Below are 17,995 nucleotides of genomic sequence, written 5' to 3'. Positions count from 1 at the left end.
GCAAAAAACACAAAGGAAAAAAGCTCCTTCCCATTATGATGGCATAATAAAAGAGAGATTTAAAACAGGCTTCTACTAGTTAGAAAGGCTATACTAATTGTACTGACTCAATTCCACTGGCATGTAATGCATTTTACCTAAGAAGAATTTAAGTAAGGGAGGTGAAGTAGGTTTTTATTTCTGATGTCACATTCATGGCATGTACTGACATAAACCCAAGGCTTAAACTGCAAGTTTGAAACTGATCAAAAGTTTTTATTAAAAGCAAAAACTAAGAAAGCATTTTCTTGAGTTTTGACTCTCTGGCTAGAAAAATGTCTGAATATCAGTTCCTTCTTCTGTTATTTTCAGCGGCTGATGCTGCCGTATATCGTATAACGTATATACGTTCTCCAATATATTTCTTAATATACCTTTAAGCAAAGATTCATTAAACCCTTTTAGTAAATAAAACTTTCAATAACCATTAGTCAAAACCACAGCCCAATAACTCACCACCCTTCCCCACCTCCAGGGCTCCATAAAATTGCCATTCTGCCTAGGCACAAGGTAATCACAGCATACCATAAGACAAGGTGATGGAACCAATGCTCAGTACGGCAATTGTTTGTGGTCCTAGAAACTCCAGTTCCTTATAAATCAGGTGCTCTGACTGAAAATACTTCCAATATTTTTCTCCAATATTTAAATTTCAGTGAATCACAAGCTGTTGGTAGTGTTATGATAAATAACTGCAATAGGCGTGAGGTAACGGATAGAGTCCCGGATTTGGAATACAGTTTACTCTACTATTTCCTATCCAGGTTAACTGTGTGACCCCCGGCAAGTCAGTTAACATTTCAGAGGCTGTCAATTTAACATTTTACAGCTGTAAAATCAGAGAACCACCACCTCACAGAACTGCACAGTGAAAATTTAATTATATAACATATATGAACAGTTTTCAAAAATAGCACTGTGGGAATTTTCTGGTGGTCCAGTGGTTAGGACTCCACACTTCCACTGCAGGGGGCACGGGTTCAATTCCTGATCGGGGAACTAAGATCCCTCAAGCCAGGCAGGGAGACCACCAAAAAAAAAAAAAAAAAAAAAAGCACCGATAGCACTGTCATCCCTACACAATATTACTAACACAATCAGGGATTCTCAGAGTAAATCACTTCCACTACGAGATACCAAACAAAGTAATAAAGTACAAAGGGATTTATCTGCCTACTTGACTAGGGTGGGAATTTTACCTATATAACTTCAATAACCTTCCCTGATTCATGTAAAGGGGTCCTGGTTGTCCTCATTTCAGAGACTTGAAAGACTAACCTATTTTTCAAAAGGAGTATCTGCAATGGCTTTTATTTTAAAAGCTTTACCTTAAGCTGAACCTAGTCTTCCAACGGGACATACACAAAGTTACCACTCACAAAATGTGATCAAACCCACACAATTCACCAGTTGCAGTAAGGATCTACTACCTCTCCTCCCTCAAACTGGCTTCATTTCGATTACTTCTGTAGCTTTCTAGAAGCCACTAGGTTTCTGGTTTCTTTATAAAGCAGATCCTTCTATTAATGGACATTTTGCTTTCAACTCTGCGTTTTCAGCAGAAGTGAAAATGGATTTGAGGGGAATAGAGGGTGTGGAACTGGGCGGCTGGATAAAGTACTGTGGTCTTTTTGTGCGTGCAATGGATGAAAAGGCTGCTCGCTGCCCTATAAATCACTTTCTCTCCTCCGAGATTCTAGCGGTGTGTGAACTACCATTCTGACCATCCGCACCGGTTCTGATTACTCGATCACAGCCGCGACCCATACGGACTTCGAAGCAAATTCGATCCCTTCCCGGTTTCCTGGGAAGGGGGGCTCACTTCTTTCCCATAGGCCCATCCCCCCTCCAGAAAAATGCCTGGAGATTAGTGCCCTGAAGCCAACCGGGACTGACGTTTAAGAGTTGGACAATAACCTCGAGGTTTCAATAGAAACCCCGTCCGCCTCGCCTTGGCTCCGAAGCCTCCGATCTGCCCAGCTGGGATGCAGAGGTATGAGGGAAGACAGGTTTGAAAAGTGGACTTTGACCCGATCTGGTTACCGTAACCGGATCCCCAGGGACCGGCCCCTGTCAGGGACTGGCCCGGCGGGATCCCCCGAGGAGGCGACTCCAAGCCCGGGCACAAAGGGGCGCAAAGCAGCCGAGACAAAAGGGCCCAGCCAAGTCGCGGTGGGCGGAGAGGGCGAGCCTGAGCGAGGCGCGCCGCAGGCGGAGAAGCCAAGGCGGACGGTTGTGGGAGGGCGGAGGAGGAGGCGGCGGCCACCCCCCGCCCCGCCCTGGCTCGAAGCGACCACGGCCCGGCCGTTACCCCGGCCCGCACCGCCACCCTCTCGCGGAGCTGAAAGCGTGGCCCGAGCCTACCAGGCACCCGCAGCCCGACTCCGTGCACTTTCCGCTCACTTTCCCTTGCTTGCCGAACTCACCCGAGGCGTCGCCGCCGCCTCCTCAGCCTCCACAGTGGTTTACCCCCGGAAATCCTACCTGGCCTGCCGGCCGCCAGGCTGCAGCCAGAGACTTCGGCCCCCGCGGAGGGGCGGGGGGCGGTAAAGGGAGCCGGCGGGTCAGTGAGGGGTAGGAAGTGCCGCCGCGGGGCTCATGGGACTTGTAGTTCCAGGAGGGGCCAGCTGTGCCGCGGGCCGGACAAAATGGCGGGAACGTCTCGCCCTTAGTTCTGGGCGGGCGGCCCCACACGGCCTCTCTGGGCATGTGATAGAAATCTGTGTCCAGTCCCTGTCTGGCTAAAGTTCAGTTATAATCTCCGCAAAGGAAAAAACTATTGAGGGCTAGTTACTGAAGTGCAGTAAACTTAGAAGCAAGTTACTCTCAATTTTGTGCATAAGGAAGAAACCCAGGAATCATTTTTATCTCCTTCAGCCTATTAAGTCCAGTCATTTTACATCCCAGTTCCTTACCAGTTTTTCCACTACCACCTTTCCAAGGGGAGGCACCGTCACCTTTCCAAGTTTCTCTAGTTTCAGGCCTCCAGGCAGTCACTCCAAACACCTTCCTTCCCGCTGCCAGAGGATCTAAGTGCCAAACACATTGTGTCACAACCCAAGTTAGACCTAAGTGTAAAACCTAAAGCTACAAAACTTTTAGAGGAAAACAGGAGAAAATCCATGTGACTTTCAAACACACAATCCATAAAGGAGAAAAACTGATAAGCTGCACATCATCAAAATTAACACTTTTGCTCTTTCAAACACGGTTATGAAAATGAAAAGGCAAGCTGCAGACCTGGATGAAACAGCAGCAAAACCTATAGCCAACAAAGGACTAGTATCTAGAACACACAAAGAACTCTTTCAACTCAAGACAAACAACCTAGTTAAAAATAAATAAATAAATTGAACAGAGACACTTTACCAAAGACGGTAAATGTATGGCAAATAAACACATAAAAGATGTTAAGGAGGGCTTCCCTGGTGGCGCAGTGCTTAAGAATCTGCCTGCCAACGCAGGGGACACGGGTTCAAGCCCTGGCCCTGGAAGATCCCACATGCCGCGGAGCAACTAGGGCCGTGCGCCACAACTACTGAGCCTGCTCTCTAGAGCCCACGAGCCACAACTACTGAAGCCTGTGCAGCTAGAGCCTGTGCTCCGCGACAACAGAAGCCACCGCAATGAGAAGCCCACGCACCACAACGAAGAGTAGCCCCCGCTTGCCGCAACTAGAGAAAGCCCACGCACAGCAACAAAGACCCAATGCAGCCAAAAATAAAATAAATGAATTTATTAAAAAAAAAAAAGATGTTAAGGGAATGCAAATTAAAACCACAATAAGATAACATTACACACCCAATGGATTGGCTAACATAAAATAGACTGGCAGTATCAAGTGTTAGCGAGAATGTAGAGCAATGGGAATTCTCACTCACTGCTGGCTGGATTGTAAGATGCTACAACCACTCTGGGAAACAGTTTGGCAGTTTCTTTAAAAATTAAATATATACCTACCATAATTAAATATATACCTACTATAATTAAATATTATATACCTACCTAATATATGGCCCAACCATTTACTGACTATAGGTATTTACCCAAGACAAATGAAAGCATACATCTGCACAAAGACTTGAACATGAACGTTCATAGCAGCTTTGCTACTAGCCAAAGACTGGAAACAACTCAAATGTTCTTCACAATGCAAATGGATATTTCCACAATGGAATACTCTTCGGTAATAAAAAGGAATGAGCTACTAATACATGTAACATCATGATGAATCTTAAAATAATTATGCCGAGTGAAAGAAGTCAGACAGGGACTTCCCTGGTGGCACAGTGGTTAAGAATGAGCTTGCCAATGCAGGGGACACGGGTTCGAGCCCTGGTCCGGGAAGATCCCACATGCCGTGGAGCAACTAAGCCCATGTGCCACAACTACTGAGCCTGCGCTCTAGAGCCCGTGAGCCACAACTATGGAGCCCACACGCCACAACTACTAAAGGCCGCGCACCACCACAATGAGAAGCCCGAGCACCACAACAGAGTAGCCCCTGCTCGCCGCAACTAGAGAAAGCCCGTGCGCAGCAACAAAGACCCAATGCAGGCAAATATAAATAAATAAATAGATATATATAAAAAAAGAAAGAAGTCAGACATAAAAGAGTATATCCTGTGTGATTGCATTTACATAAATTCTAGGAATTATCGTGACAAAAGCAGATCAAGTGGTTGCCTGGGGACCAACGAGGCAGAAGCATGACAGGGAGGGATAATAAAGGAGATGAGGAGGAACTTCCCTGGCGGTCCAGTGGTTAAGACTCTGTGCTTCCACTACAGGGGGTGTGGGTTCCATCCCCAGCTGGGGAACTAAGATCCCCAAAAGTAAAAATAATAATAATAAATAAAGGGGATGAGGAAACTTTTGGGGTGACAGGTGTCAACTGAAAAAAGAAATACACAACCTAAAAGTTGAGAGTTATGTTTTATTTGGTGTACAAAACTGAGGACTTAAGCCCGGGACACAACATCTCAGATAACTCTGAGAGGCTGCTCTGAAGAGGCAAGAGGAGAGCCAGGATATATAGGAGTTTTTGCAACAAAGACCAGGTAGTAGGAACATCAAAAGATTACGGTTAATTAAAGAAAACCAGATGTCTTAAGTTAAGGAATTTAGCACTTTTCTATATATGGGGAGATGAAAGAGTCTGGGCTCACTGAAATCATTCCTTTGGTATGCACCTCAGGTATCTGGGGCCAGCATCCTGTGCTTTCTCATCCTGAGTTTCCTCAGGGTGCTAGATGGCGGGCATCCTGTTTCTATCCTGAGTTCCCTGGGGCTCACCGTCCAGGAGGCTGTAATGTGATGGTTTGATGGCTGCAACATCCTTTGTTTACTGATATGGCAAGTAATATTTTTCATTCACACAATAACACAGTAATTAATTGTGTTAATTATCTTGATTGTGCTTATGGTTTCAAAGTTTGTGCTTATGGTTTTTGCCGCAGCGCAGCAAAAAAAAAAAAAAATCAAAAAAATCAAAACTCATCAAACTACACACTTTAAATATATGCTGTTTATTGTTTGCCAATTATACTCCACTAAACCTGAAAAATAATATAGTCAAAAAATTGTCCAGTGATTAAGACTCCAAGCTCCCAATGCAAGGGGCCCGGGTTCCATCCGTGGTCAGGGAACTAGATCCCGCATGCCACAACTAAGAGTTCGCCTGCTGCAGCTAAAAGATCCCGCATGCTGCAACAAAGATCCAGTGTGCTGAAACTAAGACCTGGTGCAGCCTAAATAAATAAATAAATAAATAAATAAATATTTTTTAAAAATTGTTTTCAAAAAAGAAAGAAAATTCTTCAATGGCTTCCTAGTACCCTAGGATAAAAGCAAAAATCACTGCATAGAAGCTCTAACTGTGAAGCTTCAATATCATCCATGAGGAAGGGGACTAATAGGGATGGCAATTGTGAAATCCAGGTAACTAATAATGGTGGTAACAGTAGTAGTAGCAGTAAAGTAGTAATAATAAAACTGCTGGGACTTCCCTGGTTGTCCAGTGGTTAAGAATCCGCCTTCCAATGCAGGGGAAGCGGGTTCGAGCTCTGGTCTGGGAACTAAGATCTCACATACCGCGGGGCAACTAAGCCCGTGCTGTGCAACTACTAAGCCCTTGCCCTCTAGAGACTGCCCGCCACAACTAGTGAGAAGCCCACATGCTGCGATGAAAGATCCCACGTGCTGTAACTAAGACCCAATGCAGCCAAAAAACCCCCAAACAAACAAACAAAAAACAAACAACTGCTACTTTTTCTTGAACATCTGCCATGAACCAGGTATTTTACATATGTCTTAATTAGGACTCCTCCCAGAAAACAGAACTAAGACAACTACTAGTTGCAGGTAATTTACTTGGAATGTGATCCCAGGGATTTAATGTGAAAGTACAGGGTAAAATAGTGAAGGAAGAAAGGCCAACAGAAAAGATGCATTACCAAGGTGTTCACTGCTGTGGGTACCTGGGGCTAGATCCTACCAAAGCCATCTGAGGATTCCCTAGAATGCTTCTCAGCATGGTCCACCTGAGGACTGCCACGAAGAAGCATTTATCCATTGACTCCCATCCCCCATTGCTTAGGATGGCCCAGGGGCATCAACTCCCCTCCCACTTCCTGGTAGGCTCCCACCAGGGTCCTACGTCCTGGTTTAGGGAAAGCTCCAGGACAGATCGCAGAAAGAGCCAGGAGAGTTGAAGCCCTCACTGTACTGTTTTCTGCAGCTTCATCTAGAATCTAAGGTAAGGCTGAGATGACAGAAGGCAAAAGAGGTCCCACACCATCCCTTGCAAGACTCAGATTTGCCCATGCTCTACATTCGATCCAGTCTATCACCTAGTCTTCAGTAATGGCTGGCTACAATCTCAGTGGTGCTCATAATTCTTTGCAAAATGTAGATTGTGCCATATGCCTTTTGTGCCCTATAACACACTATACTCAACCATATGGATGATTCTCACAAATAATATTAAGTGAAAGAAGCCAGACCAAGTAGTGTATACTGTATGATTTCACATAAATAAAACACAAAGCAGGCAAAAATAGTCTGTTGAAAGTTGGGATAGCAGCTACCCTTCCAAGTGGAAGAACAGTGTCTGGAAGAGGGTGAAAGGACATTTTCTAAATGCTGGTAATACTCTGGTTTTTTTGGTTTGTTTTTTTTGTTGTTGTTGTTTTAAAATTATTTATTTATTTATTTATTTGACTGCGTTGGGTTTTTTCGTTTCTGTGCGAGGGCTTTCTCTAGTTGCGGCAAGCGGGGGCCACTCTTCATCGCGGTGCGCGGGCCTCTCACTATCGCGGCCTCTCCCGTTGCAGAGCACAGGCTCCAGACGCGCAGGCTCAGCAGTTGTGGCTCACGGGCCCAGTTGCTCCGCGGCATGTGGGATCTTCCCAGACCAGGGCTCGAACCCGTGTCCCCTGCATTGGCAGGCAGATTCTCAACCACTGCACCACCAGGGAAGCCCAATACTCTGGTTTTTGATCTGGGTGCTGGTTACATGAGTATATTCAGTTTGTAAAAATTAATCAGTGGGGTATGTATAATTTTCTGCATATGTATGATACTCCTGATTAATTTTTAGCTGGAAGGTGGCTTCTCTTGTCTTCTGAGAGACCAATTAACCATAAAGACTATTTCTAACTATTAATATTTCTGGATTTGGGGCTTTGGGGAACTACTGGAACATAATGTTAATTTAACAGCACAGGCTTTGGCAATAGAGAGTTGTTCTGTCCCTTCTCTGTGCAATTGGCTAAGTTATTTAAACTTGTTAAGATTCAGTCTCCACACTCCTGTTTCTCTTCAGATGGAATAAATTTTTCACCTTTTACTAAAAAAAAAAAAAAAAAAAAAAAAAAATTCAGTTTTCTCGTTGTGCCATAGGAAACATAATAGTACCTAATATATAGGTTGGTGTGAGAATTAAAGTAACCCATAAAGTACCCAGCACTGTACTTGGTTTAATGCTCAAAAAATAATAATAATAACTGTTATGGTAGGTAATATTAGTTTTCATCTTTCTATTTTTTGTAAACTTCCAAGTTTTCAACAATGAACATTGACACAGGCTGTAGGTGCAGGAATGTTCATTGTAGCACTGTTTGAAATGGGAAAAAAATGGAGACAATCTAAATATCCATCTACTGGATAATGGGCAAATTAATTGTGATATATTCATAATATAGAATAATTCAAAACAGTTAAAATGAATAAACTCAAGCTACTGGTTATCAACATGGATAAAACAAAATGTTGAGGGGGGGGAAAAGCTGTAGAAGGATAGATACAGCTTGATACCATGTATATAAAATTTTACAATGTGCCAAACAACACTATGTACTGTTTAAAGGTTCATATATACATTGTAAAAATATTAAATCATGTGTGGAAATAAAATATTCAGGTAGGTGATTACTTCTTGAGGAGGAAGGAAAAGATTGGGTGAAAGGAAGGATACATTGGGGCTTAACACATCTCTCTTATTTTTTTTCTTAAAAAAAACCGTAAGGAAATAAGGCAAAAGGTTCAGATTTGACAAAGTTGGTGAAAGGTACTTGGATGTTACATAAACCTCTTTTTATCTGCTTCTTGAAATAGTTCTCTATTAAAAAAAAAAAAGCAAGCATGGAGCAGAGCAGTGTGCAAAATACTTTTTTTTTGTAAGGAAAAACAATTTATTTATATCAACAACTGCTATTATGTCAACCTGAAATCAATGGCTTTGGTGGGGAAGTGAAGTATTGGGTTTTGTTTGTGGGGTTTTTTGGTGGCGCCGCACGGCTTATGGGATCTTAGTACCCCAACCAGGGATTGAACCCTGTAAATTTCATTCTTTTTGGTGTTCAGCTCTATGAGATAACTGCATATACCTGTGTAACCACCACCATAATAATTTAGGTAAGAACTGTTCCATCACCCCGGAATATTCCCTTGTGCTATCTTTTGTAGTCAGCCCCTCCTCCTCACGCAACCTATGGCATCTACTGATCTGTTTTCTGTTCCTATAATTTGGGTTTTTCCAGAAAGTCATATAAATGGAATAAAAAACAAATAGCTTTCTGAGTCTGGCTACTTTCACTTAGAATAATGCATGTGCGATTCATCCATGCTGTCTCATGTCTCAGTATTTCATTCCTTTCTACTGCTGAATAGTATTCCATTGCAGTGATGTACCATGGTTTGTTTTTCCATTTACCAGTTTTAGGGCATTGGGATGGTTTTCAGTTTTTGTTGACTGTGAATAAAGCTCCTATAAACATTTGTATACAGATTTTTGTGTAAACATAGGTTTTTATTTCTTTCAGGTAAAGAACTAGGCATGGGATTGCTGAGTTGTATGGTAAATGTATGTCCAACATTATTAAAAAAACAAAAAAACAACCAAACTCTTTAACAAAATGTTCACACCATTTTGCATTTCCACCAGCAAGAATTGAGAGCGCCACTTGCTCTGCATGCTTATCAGCATTTGGAATTGTCAGTTTTTTGGAAAATTGTTAGTATTTGTTTTCAGCCATTCCAGCATGTGTGTAGTGGTATCTCAGCAAAATCTGCATTTCCCTAATGCATAACAATATTCAGCCTCTTTTTTTTTTTTTTATTGGCCTTGCAGCATGCCAGGCAGGCTCACCAGGGAAATCCCTATCTGTACATCTTCTTTAGTGAAGTATTTTTATTAGTCTTGTGCCCTTTTTATTAAAATTTATTTATTTGGCTGCATTGGGTCTTCGTTGCTGCACGCGGGCTTTCTCTAGTTGCAGCGAGCGGGGGCTACTCTTCGTTGCGGTGCGCGGGCTTCTCATTGCGGTGGCTTCTCTTGCTGCGGAGCACAGGCTTTAGGCGCGCATGCGTCAGTAGTTGTGAAAGGGGCTAGACAGGGTCAGATAGATTAGGGTCACGGGTCAACAGTGAGCAGCTGACAAAGCAGAGGAGTACTAGGGCATTATAGGATCCCTATCTAGAAACTCTGGGCATACATAGGATAGCCTGTCAGGTGTGGTCTGGCAAAGGGCAGACTTTACAAAGACCAAGCTAAGCAGGACGCCAGGGTGAATTTCTTATGTTTATTTTAATAGTGGAAAAATGAGAAGAAATAAGATTTGCCCAAGGACATATGGCAAACGAGATACAGAACTAGATTCACAACACCTATCTCCAATTTGCTGCTTTTCTCACTATATTAGTTTTCTCAAGGTGAATAAACTCAGCATCAATACTGTGTTGTTGATAATTATATAGGTCATTTATTGAGAGCTTGCTAAATGTTAGGCTCTGTGTTTATGTGCATTATTATCTCATTATTTCATTCAGTTAACAAATATAGTCCACCCAAAATATTATGTATCAAGGGACTGTTAGGCACTGGAGACACAGGAATGAATGAGACAGACACCATCCCTATCCTGTGGAAGCTCACAATCCGGAAAGGAATTGAGTAGCTGAAGAAGTAATTACAAAGGGTAATTGGCAGACACTGTAGTGAGAGTACAACAGTGAACTCAACCTATCATGGGTGGCAGGGAAGGCTTTCTGGAAGAAGTGACAGTCAAGGCGAAAAGGCAGGGGTGAAACTCAGGGGAACACTGTTTCAGGAAAAGAGAACAGCACATGGAAGGCACTAGTCTCACCATAACCTGATGAAATTGGTGCTATGATTATCCCCTTTTCACAGATGAGAAAACTGAGGCTCTAAGAGAGACGAAGTAACTGACCCACTAGACGGTGCTGGAGCCAGGATGTAAACCTGCATCTACCTAGACCAAAGCTCATTCTCTTAGCTGCTAAACTAGATATTTCTATTAGTTTTTATTTTCCTTCAAAGGATCATGTGAGTGGACTGGAATATTAACTGAGATGCCTGCAATGCAGGAAGTTGAAATAATGGCTTACAAAATATGCAAGCATGTCTGTGGCAGGTTTAGCTGTCTGTTTTGGAATGACAGCTATTTAGTGACACAGCTCCTGTCCTAATGTCTGAATAGATGTTCAGTTCAACTGAATATGGTTCAACAGCGATGTACTGAGTGCCTACTGTGTGCTAGGAATGGTGCCAGGCATTGTCAGAGTCACAGAGATGATGAGAAAAGTTTCCAGGTACTAGGCTAAAGATCATGTTAATCACTAACAAATTTATAGGTTTTTTGTTTGTTTTGTTTTTTTTGTTTTTGTGGCCGTGTGGCATGTGGGATCTTAGTTCCCTGACCAGGGTTCGAACCCATGCCCCCTGTAGTGGAAGTACAGAGTCTTAACCACTGGACCGCCAGGGAAGTCCCAGTCACTAACAAATTTAAAAAGGTAAATAACAGGGCTTCCCTGGTGGCACAGTGGTTAAGAATCCGCCTGCCAATGCAGGGGACAAGGGTTCGAGCCCTGGTCTGGGAAGATCCCACATGCCGCGGAGCAACTAAGCCCGTGCGCCACAACTACTGAGCCTGCGCTCTAGAGCCTGTGAGCCACAACTACTGAGCCCGCGTGCCACAACTACTGAAGCTCACGCGCCTAGAGCCTGAGCTCCGAAACAAGAGAAGCCACCGCAATGAGAAGCCCATGCACCACAACAAAGAGTAGCCCCCACTCGCCACAACTAGAGAAAGCCCGCGCGCAGCAACAAAGACCCAACACAGCCAAAAAAACCAAAAAAAGTTAAATAACAAAGCCATAATCCTGGCAGTTAGAAACCATAGGTAACTTTTCATAATAGCTGCCAAGTTTTGAGCGTTAACTATGTGCCAAGCATTGCATGAGGCACCTTAATGAAATTAAAAATGATCATAACTAAAAACTAAAAGCCCACACTGTGAGACTGTGTAGAGGAGTTTACCTGTATTATCTCTTTTAACCCATGTTCATTCTATAAAGCTAATATCATAGCATTGATATTAATATTGCCCATTTACAGCTGAGGAACCTGAGCTTAAGAAATTTTTGCCTGAGATCCCAGCGCTAGTAAATGGAAGAGCTATAATTCAAACCCAGGTCTGCCTGACTCCAAAACTTGGGCTCTAGACCATTGCACCACACCACCTCTGCAAGGAGAGTCAGCTTGTAAAAATCCAGGGGGATGTGGTATGATCTGCATAGCTAGGTACATATCCAGACAGGAGAAATAAATATAGGTGCTTTAAAAACCCTCTAGGGGAGTAAAGAAACAGGGGGAAAAAATAAAACAAAACAATGTATCTAGTCATTAAACACTAGTTAACCTCTAAATAGAGAGTCCACCCCAAATATTTATACTGCTCTTTTCTATCACTTCCTTGTGCTTAAATTTGCCTCTAGAATTATCTTTAAATTTAATTGTAGCTAAAGCTGAGAATTTTTGGTATCAAGATATACCTCTTTTAATTCTTTTTTTTAAATTAATTAATTTATTTATTTATTTTTGGCTGCGTTGGGTCTTTGTTGCTGCATGTGGGCTTTCTGTAGTTGTGGCGAGCTGGGGCTCCTCTTCGTTGGGGTGCGCAGGCTTCTCATTGTGGTGGCTTCTCTTGTTGTGGAGCATGGGCTCTAGGCGCGCGGGCTTCAGTAGTTGTGGCATGCAGGCTCAGTAGTTGTGGCTCACGGGCTCTAGAGCTCACGCTCAGTAGTTGTGGCGCACAGGCTTAGTTGCTCCGCGGCATGTGGGATCTTCCCGGACCAGGGCTCAAACCCATGTCCGCTGCATTGGCAGGTGGATTCTCAACCACTGCGCCACCAGGGAAGTCCCTCCTTTAATTCTTGTTTTACATCTGTGTGCGAAAGAAAAGAAACAATTTCATAAAAGTCAGTGTCAAGCAAATAAGTGACCCCCATTAAGGATGGGGGTACAAGCTGTGCTGTGCTTTGTAAACTGGGAGAAAAAAATCCCTTGCAGCAGGCAGCCATCAGCTGTGGGACATATGAACATCCTGTCTCCGTGATTATTTGTGGCTGTGGGCAGGGAGGTATGCAGCCTCATTCCAGACGTTCAGATATAGCCAGAAGTGAAATCTATGTAGCTAAGGAAGTGCCCAGAATTGGCTCTGTGACACATGGACTGGGAAGATCATTGTTGTGTTCAAACATATGGATGTTTGCGTTTCCATCTGCTTATTTACCCTTTGTCCCAACATAAAAGGCAAAAAATGGGGCTTCCCTGGTGGCGCAGTGGTTGAGAATCCGCCTGCCAATGCAGGGGACACGGGTTCAAGCCCTGGTCTGGGAAGATCCCACATGCCACGGAGCGGCTGGGCCTGTAAGCCACAACTACTGAGCCTGCGCATCTGGAGCCTGTGCTCCGCAACAAGAGGGGCCGCGATAGTGAGAGGCCCGCGCACCGCGATGAAGAGTGACCCCCCCCCACTTGCCGCAACTAGAGAAAGCCCTCGCACAGAAACGAAGACCCAACACAGCCAAAAATAAATAAAAATTAATAAATAAAAATTAAAATGGAGATTTCTTTAAAAAAAAAAAAAAAAGGCAAAAAATGAAACTAATATTTACCTAGTGCCATTTTTGTTTGTTTGGTTTTTTGGCTGCGCCCCGCAGCATGTGGGATCTTAGTTCCCTGACCAAGGATAGAACTCAAGCCCCCTGCACTGGAAGCATGGGGTCTTAACCACTGGATCGCCAGGGAAGTCTCTACCTAGTGCCACTTTGAATATGCTATGTTACTGTCTCTTAACAATTCATTTAATACTGTAGAAATGAGTTCAAAGAGGTAGAACACATAGCAGCTTCTATCACAGCAACTATAACAAATTATTTATTACAATTATCATATTACTAAAACAATAATGATAGCTTCCATTTATTGAGTGCACACTCTGTGCCAGGAACTGTACAAGGCACTTATACATTATTTCATGTAATCTTCACAAAACCCCTATGGTATAAGGACTATCACCCATTTTACAGAAAAAGAAACAGACATTCAGGAGGTTAAGCAACTTCCCAAGGTCACACAGAGAGCAAGTGGCATCTGTTTCTTTGTCCATCTCCCCACCGATTACTGTAAATTTCTAGAGGGCAAGGACTGTGTCTTACTCATCTGTGTATTCCTAGTCTCTAACACTGTGTCTGGCACAGGGCAGGAAGAATTCAGTACATATTTTTGAATAAATGAAAGAACAAACAATATTTCCCCAGATAAGTGGTAGAGCTACCACTCTAACTAAAGGGATTTAGGTCTTTTGTCTTTAAGTCTCGTGTGCTTTCCACAATTACAGATGCCTACTTAAATCAGGATCCTGATTAATCACTCACATGCCTCTTTTACTCTGGAAATTCCTATTAGACACTTTCCATATGAGTGTGATAGAGTGATTCCACTTCTAGGTCTTTATCATACAGAAATACTAACACATGTCTATATGGCTATATTACTAGAGTGCTTACTATTGGTATTTCAGGAAAAAATTTAAAAAAAAATGTCCATCCATGGAAGAGTGATTAAATGGAACATCGATTCTATGGAATATCATATAACTTCAAAGAGAGTAAGGTAGATCTCTTTCTACTAATGCAGAAGAATGGACACAAGATTGTATTAAGTAGGACAAGCAGGTTTTGGAATATTAAGTATGGTTTAGTGTGCATAATAATAATCCTGCCTTCCACATTTATTGCACACCTTGTTTCAGGCCCTCTGTGAAGTGTGTTACATGTATTACCATATTTCACTGAACCTAAGATAATTGTTTACTGAATGTTTACAAGATACTTGGACCTGTGTTAACATTCTGACTCCAGAGGTATAAAAATCTGGAAAGAATTTGTTTCTTAAAAACAATTAAGTATGGTATTTTGCTTAATCTTCACAATAGTATGAAGTAGATACCATCATTTCTCCCATTTTTCTGATGAAGCACAGAGAAATCCAAGTAAATTGCCTGTGTGTAAGTAGTAGAATGTGGTATAATTCCATAAAAACAAAACAAAAAATTTAAAGAGTTCTGGATAAAGACAGTGAATATAATTTCTCATGCATGTAATTTTCCTTTCCACTTCCTCCCCTCCCAGTCCCATCGCACTAAAACTTCAGTAAAGGATTATTTTAAAGCATAAGGAAAGGGAGAGGGGGTAATAAATACAACAGAATTTTGCAGGTGAGAAAGCAAATGAATGAGTGTTAATAGGCCCGGCAGACCCAAGAATGCGGAATCCTGCACCAGAAACTGGAGAAAGCTGAGAAGCAGCCTGGATATGTTCAAGAATTAACCAGTGGTATCCCTGGAGGTGGGGGTGAAGAACAGCTAAAATAAGAAGGACTAGTTGAAGGTCAGTTGGCTTCCCTCACCGTACCCTCTAGGTGACTGCCCCTCCTCCACCTCAGCAGAAGTATGGAGGTTTATTCTCTTGAGAGAGTAAAACAATCTCTGGAATAATACAGGTCACCAGGAACAGTGAAGAGCATCATACCGAAAAAGAGGCAATCAGTAGACTTTTTCCACACTCTGCTCCCGGAATTCTGGTAGCCAACCTTTACCTCCTGGGAAGATGTATCTTCTTCTTTGGGGAAAATGAAGCCCAATATGAAAGATGTAAAGATAATGGCACTGAGGTCTTCCAGCTAATGGTCCCTCATGGTCATTGGTTCATGGACAAATGACCTCATGGTCAATGATTCTCCCCTTCATGCACAGAGTTTCCAATCAGCTTTTAGTCCCCCACTTTTATTCATGAGCAGAAAGTCAAGGACTATGGGACACAAGGATTTCCTCTAACAGGAAAGAAAGAGATGAAAACAAAGAGAAGAAAGAAACTTGGAAGAAACTGAGACAATGCAGAGAAAATAAAATTTTTAAAACTATCATGCATAGCCTCAACTAGAAGAAAAGATATTTGAATATATGAAAAAATAGCAATAAACAATAATAAAGAATATTCAGAAGGGAAAAAAAGTTCTTTGAAATGAAAAAACCATGAAAGCAGAAGCGAGAGCCCAATAGAAAGAATGGAAGATAAAGTTGAAGAAATCCCCTAGAAGTATAGCAAAAAGACACAGATATGGAAACTAGGAGGAGAAAAGACGAGAAAATTAGAGAACCAGTCAAGGAAGTGCAACAGCTGGATAAAAGTTTCCTAAAGAGAGAATATATAAAAAAGAGTTGAGGAAATCATAAAATAAGGAGTACCCAGGACAATAAATGAGAATAGACCCATATTAAGACCCACACACTGTGAAATATCAGAACACTGTTGACAAAGACAAGATTCTATAACCTTCTAAGAAGATAAGAAACAGGTCCCAGATAGAGGCTCAGGGATCAGAATGGCTTCAGACCTTCAGACCTAGAAGTAGAAGAGAAGGGAAGAATACCTTCAAAATTCTGAAAGATGATGATTTTCAACCTAGGATCCTATACCCTGTTAAACCATCAATACCATCATTAAAACATATGGATAAGACACAATCAGATATACAAGGTGTTGGGAATTCCCTAGTGGTCCGGTAGTTAGGACTTGGCGCTTTCACTGCTGTAGGCCTTGCTTCAATCCCTGGTCGGGGAACTAAGATCCTGCAAGTTGCATGGCCTGGCCAAAAAAAAAAAAAAAAAGATATACAAGGTGTTAAAAAACTTTACTTCGGACTTCTCTGGTGGCACAGTGGTTAAGAATCTGCCTGCCAATGCAGGGGACACGGGTTCGAGCCCTGCTCCGGGAAGATCCCACATGCCGCGGAGCAACTAAGCCCGTGTGCCACAACTACTGAGGCTGCATGCCACAACTACTGAGGCCCGCATGCCTAGAGCCCGTGCTCTGCAACAAGAGAAGACTTTATTTCTAGTGCATTCTTTCATAAGACATGGCCACCAAAACTAGAGGGCAAAAAAAGATAGAGAAAGTTATGGAGAAGATGGTAAAAGTTCTCATCACAAGGGAAAAAAATTGTGCAGTGATGGATGTTAACTAGACTTAACTGTGATCATTTTGAATGTATACATATATTGAATCATTATGTTGTACACCTGAATTAATACAATGTTATATGTCAGTTATATCTACATTTTTTTTTAGAAAAGAGAAAGAAAGTTATGGGATTCAGGAAACAGGAGAGTCAACACAGGAGAGAAGCAAAGAGAATTCCCAAGAGGCTGTAAGGAACATTCTAGGATGACAACTGTGCTCCAGACATAGCATCTGGATGCCACCTATCCAGATTGGAGCACTATGACTCAAGAGAGAGACACACTGAAGACCGTTGCATTCAAGAACTCTGCTGCTCTTGTAACCTCTTTTGTGTCTGCCTCAAAGTAACAGAACAATCCCTCAAAATCTAAGTTGTAACAAAGTGGAGTGTATTTCAAAGAGTAGAAGATGATGTGATATATATATATATGAATATTACTCAGCCATAAAAAGAATGAAATAATGCCATTTGCAGCAACATGGATGGACCTAGAGATTATCATACTAAGTGAAGTAAGCCAGACAGAGGAAGACAAATATCATATGATAGCGCTTATATGTGGAATCTAACAAAAAAAAATGATACAAATGAGCTTATATAAAAAAAAGAAATAGACCCAGAGACATAGAAAACAAATTTATGGTTACTAAAGGGGAAAGGGTGGAGAATAAATTAGGAGACTGTGATTAATATATACATACTACTATATATAAAATAGGTAACCAGTGAGGACCTACTGTACAGCACAGAGAAATATACTCAATATTTTGTAATAACCTATAATGGAAAAGAATCTGAAAAAGAATATATATGTATATATGACTGAATCTCTTTGCTATATACAGGGAAAAGAATCTGAAAAAGAATATATATATATATATATATATATCTATAATGACTGAATCACTTTGCTGTACACCTGAAACTAACACAATATTGTAAATCAACTATACTGAAAAAAAAAGAGTAGAAGAGACCCTTCTCTACTTTGTCACATATTTGTCCTCTGGACCCCAGAGTAGCTCTACATGAGAACTGGAATGGAACAGGAAAAAGCTTTAACCTACA

At 42.0% G+C, this 17,995-nt stretch overlaps 1 protein-coding gene across 9 annotated transcripts in view; it reads right to left on the bottom strand.

Moving 5' to 3' along the window:
* Window positions 1-17,995, bottom strand: part of PHACTR4 (phosphatase and actin regulator 4) — a 149,657-nt gene that overhangs the window by 112,078 nt on the left and 19,584 nt on the right. For 3 of the 9 annotated variants that reach the window (XM_059916796.1, XM_059916742.1, XM_059916767.1), the window contains exon 1: window positions 2,524-2,586. The exons of 2 other annotated variants lie outside the window; for them this stretch is intronic. The gene's annotated coding sequence lies outside the window, so the exon portion shown is untranslated. Of the gene's footprint in view, window positions 1-2,465; window positions 2,587-17,995 lie in introns of those variants that run through there. 4 more of the 9 variants (XM_059916703.1, XM_059916731.1, XM_059916760.1 and 1 more) reach the window with 2 other exon arrangements.

This window comes from Balaenoptera ricei, chromosome 1, assembly GCF_028023285.1.
Source record: "Balaenoptera ricei isolate mBalRic1 chromosome 1, mBalRic1.hap2, whole genome shotgun sequence".
Lineage (NCBI taxonomy): Eukaryota > Metazoa > Chordata > Mammalia > Artiodactyla > Balaenopteridae > Balaenoptera > Balaenoptera ricei.
This window is presented reverse-complemented; position numbering and strand designations above follow the sequence as displayed.